This window comes from Mastomys coucha, unplaced genomic scaffold (assembly GCF_008632895.1).
Source record: "Mastomys coucha isolate ucsf_1 unplaced genomic scaffold, UCSF_Mcou_1 pScaffold1, whole genome shotgun sequence".
NCBI lineage: Eukaryota > Metazoa > Chordata > Mammalia > Rodentia > Muridae > Mastomys > Mastomys coucha.
The window spans coordinates 13,846,059-13,851,530 of record NW_022196891.1 but is presented as its reverse complement, the minus strand read 5'-3'; the positions used below and the strand labels follow the sequence as shown (position 1 = coordinate 13,851,530).

Genomic DNA, 5,472 nt, shown 5'->3' with positions numbered 1-5,472 from the left:
AGACTGAGGGAAGGGGAGAGATCTGGTGCTATGTGATTGCAGGGTCACAGTAGGACTCTTGTCACTTTCCTAAGGTCTGGTTCCTTTGAGAGTCTGCAGAATTCTTTTGGAAAAGCAAAGAGGACAGGCTCCAGTCACAGAAGGCCACCTGCCATGCTTTAGGTGAGCATGTACTTTGGTACCGCTCTTGCTCCCATACCTGCACGCTCCCCCCACCCCTCTGCCCAGGGAAAAGATACTAAATCTCACAATTTCATGTATCACGGGTTGGCTTTGAACTTGCTATGTAGCAAGTGGCGAATAAAACTTTTGATCCTGCCTCCCCTTCATAATGTTGGGATTTTAGTAATGTGCTACTACACCCAGTTTATGCACTGCTACTCATCAAACCTAGGTAGAGTTTTATTCATGCATGCTACGCAAACACTTCTAACTGAGCAAAAGTATAGCACACACCATCATGTTGGTGTGTAACAGCATCTAACACTGACTTAATAAGTATATAATGTAGGCAGCCGCTTGGAAGCGGCTGCTTAGACGATCGTATCCAAGATGGCGGATGTCTATCAGAGACACAGGCTGCTTTCTACGGGGCTGAAGCGGTCTATCAGAGACACAGGCTGCTTTCTACGGGGCTGAAGCGGGGATGAGCAGGGCTCCAAGCAGCCTTAATTCTTTCCCCCTTCCCTAGGTGAGCACGCCCCGTGCCTCCCTGTAGGCAGCCACTTGGATACTATCTTCAGTCGCTGGGATCTTAAGCGGCCACTTAGACGATAGTATCTAAGATGGTGGCCGCAGCTGCAATAGACTATTCTACTGCGCATGCGCCCCTCCAGAGCGGGTGTATACTGCGCATGCGCCCTCCTGAGTGGGTGTATACTGAGCATGCACCCTCCCGAGTGGGTGTGTACTGCGCATGCGTCCCTCCTGAGCAGGTGTATGCTAATGAGGGTTTGACAGGGAACCAATCCTGGAGGACTTGGCAGCTTAGGCTCGGGTATATAAGGGGCTGTCTCCAGACAGTCGGAGCCACTCCACAGAAGCAAGCAGACCTGCAGCACCTAGAAAGAAGAAGCAGAAGAAGAAGAAGAAGAAGAAGAAGAAGAAGAAGAAGAAGAAGAAGAAGAAGAAGCAACATCAAGAAGAGCCATCAAGAAGAGCTGTGACACCTAAGAACCTAGGAGAGCTGTAATACCTAGGTACCTTAAAGAGCTGTAACACCTGGGTACCTAGGAGAGCTGTAACACAAAAGAATATTCCTGAGTAAACCGTCAAGAGAAGAAGTCTAGGTGTTCGGTAGTTATTGCTGCTAGTAGGCAGCAGAAGCGCCGTACAATATAGCATATAAATCTTTTAATGATTTATTTATTTAGTTGATGCTGTCAGGCTAAGTTGCCTATATGCCCGTCTATTTCCACACAGAGGCCAGAAGAGGGCATCAACATCTCTGAAACTGGAGTAACAGATAAATATTGAGTTATGTTGATGCTCAGAATTGAATCCAGATTCTCTGGAAGAGCAATGAGTGCTCCTAACCAATGAGCTACCTCTCTAGCTCTGTATGAATCATTTAACATTAATGGTGAGACAACTGTGGTGACAAACAATAGCCAGTTCAGGAAAGAGGCTGACACAAAATCACCTTTCAGAAAGAACATTATTAAGAAATAGAGCCTGGTGGAGGGACTTCAAGGAAAGAAGGCTGGGGAAGGAGAGTTCTTAGAGAAATTCTACAATGAGGGTATCTCACTTTTATATCTCTGGGAGGCTTCCAGGAAAATCTATACCATGAGTCTTAGCTAAGAGCCAAGGCAGGGTCCCCAAAGTAAAGAACACTAAGAACACAGAGCAGCAGAAACAATATGTGGGGGGCCTTAAAGAGAAAGAAAAACTTCCCTTTAAAATCTGGAAAGCCTTATCAAGAGATTATCAAGAGACAGCTTAAAGTAAAGAATTATGGTATAAAGCATCTTGAAAAACATGGTGAAGGAGGGACATCAAGAAGCAAATGAGGGCAGAGAATCCCAGCGAAATTTCATGAACAATGGGGATATCTCACTTTTCTATTTTCTGAGACTGACAGGAAAACCCATACCATATATATTTGAGTTTTCTATAGCTGTACTAAATGTCAGATCAAAAGCAACTTTGCGCAGAATGAGTTCATTTTATCTCTCAGTTTTTAGGTCAGACTCGATTATTGAGGAAAGTTAGGGCAGGGATTCAAGTCAGGGACCCAGAGGAAGGGCCTAATGCATAGAATATAAAGGAACTCTGCTTCCTGATTTTTCTAGGCTTGCTCAGCCTGCTTTCTTATGGAATCCATGACTACCAGTCAAGAGGTATCACCACCCGCGATGGTGTGGACCCTCACCCATCAATCACTAATCAAGCAAGTGCACTATAGATTTGTCTAAATTCCAGTTTCATGGAGATATTATCTCAATTGAGAGTGGCTGTGGCATTTTCTCTGTCCAATCACATTAGGCCAGTGACAGGTCTGTGATTGGACAGGAATAGAGAGGTGGAGCTAGAGCTGGAGGAGGAAAAATGTCAGAGGAGCAGGAGGAGGGTGGTCATGATGGAGATAGACAATGAGGACGAGCCAGACCCCAAAGGTTATACAACCAAGCAAAGAATCTACAAAAATAGATTAATTGGGTTAGAATATTGTCTTTATTATTTGGTTCTGAAATTATTGTATTGGCATCTTGTAACTTGTGATTTTATTGTTATATAAATCTGATTGGATATTAAGGCCTTAAGAGTCATGCTTCACTTACTGGGTCTTAGGCACTATTTAGATAAATGATTGTAAGAGTGTGTAAAGAGTTATATGTGAGTAAGATGTAGCTTGCTGGGAGTGAATAACAAAACCTGCAGGAACTTAGTATTGAGGCTGAACGGTATTGGAGTAGGAACGTGACCTGGCGGGAAAGCGAGTTTGCGGGGCGGATTCATTTTTTATAATTCCTGCAACAGAGAGTCACTCTTTCAAAATGATTGTAGATTATATCAAATTAATATAAAGGCAGCCAGCATACCCTATGAATGATTCTGTATTATTTTGTATTTTGTTAGGGGAAGAACTACAAGATCAGAATAGCATAGGTTTTATTTTTTTTTAAGTTTTCAAATTATATTTATATGGGTTTACATATGAATCTCTCTCTCTCTCCCTCTCTCTCTCTCTCTCTCTCTTTCTCTCTGTGTATTTGTTTGTATGTGTGTATTCAGTGTAGTTGATGAAGTGCACAAGTGGAGGCCAGAGGATCTCTTGACACTATGATATTTAAACTCAGCACCTCTTGTTGGTAAACACCTTTACTCACTGAACCACTTTGCTGGCCCTATAACAAGGCTTATTAACTCTGTCAAAGAGAGAAATGAAGAAAGACACAGCCTCATTTTTCCAGCCTGCAATATCTGGTCCCTTAGAGTAACCAGCATCTTAAAGTGGCAGACCAATGATTTAAAAACTCAGAGCTCCCTGCACACTGCCCAGGAACTAAACCACCAACCAAAGAATATACATGGAAGGACCCAGGGCTCCAGCTACATATCTAACAGAGGATTGCCTTATCTGACATCAAAGGCAGGGGAGGCCCTTGGTCCTGTGGAAACTTGATACCCCAGCATAAGGGGATGCAAAAGTGGTGAGGTAGGATGGAGGGGTGGATGGGGGAGCACCCTCATAGAGGTAAAGGGGAGGAGGGTTGGTATGCAGGTTTGCAAGGGAAAACCTGGAAGGGGGACAGCATTTGAAATGTAAATAAATAAAACCAAAAGAATGAAACAGCAAAATAAATGAGTTTGTTTCAAAGTAATGCTAATACTTAAGAATTAAAGCTCTTCTGTATTTGCCAGGCTCTGAAAGAGCCTCTCAGGAGACAGCTATATCAGGCTTCTGTCAGCAAGCACTTGTTGGCACCCACAATAGTGTCTGGGTTTGGTGTCTCTATATGGTATGGAGCCCCAGGTGGGGCAGTCTCTGGATGGCCTTTCCTTCAGTCTCTGCTCCACATTTTGTCTCCGTATTTCCTCCTGCGCGAGGATTTTGTTCCCCCTTCTTTTTTCTTTTTTTGTTAAAAACAAGCTTTTTAATCAACTTCATAGAAAGTGTTCTTATAACCGAACTTGGATAGGCCCACTCGCTCAGCAGGTTGCAGGTGATGGATTCACATTTTCAAGGCTCAAGGATGGGCGGCTTCTGCCTGCCACAGGTGTCGCATTCATAGGCACAGCGTCAGGCGTCAGCAGGACATGGAGAAAGCAGGCTGACCTGGCTACAGCTCCATATGATCTACCCATTCTCTTTAGGTGCTGGTGTTTAAATGAGGCCCTAAGGGGAACTGTCAGCTGTCTTCCACCCAGGACTAAGCATAGCCCTTCCCAGCTTCTCTCCCCAACAGGACAGTGTGCAGGGAGTCCAAAAGAAGAAAAAAATAAAAATAAAAAATGAGACACTGATGTCTAGGCAAACTGCTGCTGCTGTAGCTGCTGTCTCTGTCCACTGAGAAAGGCCAAAAGCTTTTTGGTGCATCAGTTGGCGAAGTGTCCTTTTTTCACCACACTTGTAACAAGTGACTTGCTCCAGCGGCCAGCCGGGGTCCCCGGTTGCCTACACTGCCATTTTGACTCTGCATGACCCCAATGACCTGCGGGGCTCTCAGCTTTGTTGGAGGCTGTGTCTGTTGTGGTACTGGGGGTTGCTCGGTGGTTCCCATGGGCAGTTCAAATCGAGGGTGCATGAATTTACAGGATGGTCCCTCCGGGCAGAATCCAACAAGGTAGTTCACACAAATGACTCTCCGGGTATGCCGATGACACAAGGAACCATGCTTACAGAAGCCGCCTCATACCAAGGGCAGTCCTTGATCTTGGATTCAGGGTCGATGTACAGGAAGGGGCACTCCTTATTGCTGCATTCCCTGAACTTGGAGTAAAAGTAGCCCCTCAGGCATCTTGGTCATGTCATATTCACGCAAGAACTCACACTGGTCCCCTTTCTCGCACAGTCCTCTCAGCCAGTGTTTGCATGCAGCTGTCTTCTCACCACTAATGTGGCAGAATGGGCACATGCCGCCTTTGCCACAAGCAGCTTTCAAAAAGAATTCACAGACGGCAGCCCCTGACTTATCCACCCTGGGGAAGGGCAGCAGCTGCGCCCCAAGCTGCTGCTCTACAGTGAGATCTCCAAGTCGAACTTGACGTGATCCACGCTGGCGATGATTTCCTGCATGGCGGTGGCTGCAGCCTTGGCCCAGCTCCCCCCCATGTCTCTCAGCCGGCACCTCACTACCTCTTCTTGTCCCCTTCTCCTTTGCCATCACCCCCGCTGCCTCAGCCTTTGTTCCCCTTCTAAGAAAGTCTGAAGAATCCACACTTTGGTCTTCCTTCTTCTGGAGCTTCATGTGGTCTGTGAATTGTATCTTGGGTATTACAAGATTTTGGGCTAAAATCCAGTTATCA

General features: G+C 45.6%; 1 pseudogene; it reads right to left on the bottom strand.

Annotated features, from left to right (window-relative positions):
* Window positions 1-4,473: 4,473 nt before the first annotated feature.
* On the bottom strand, window positions 4,474-5,242 carry LOC116069538 (annotated as a pseudogene).
* Window positions 5,243-5,472: the final 230 nt, after the last annotated feature.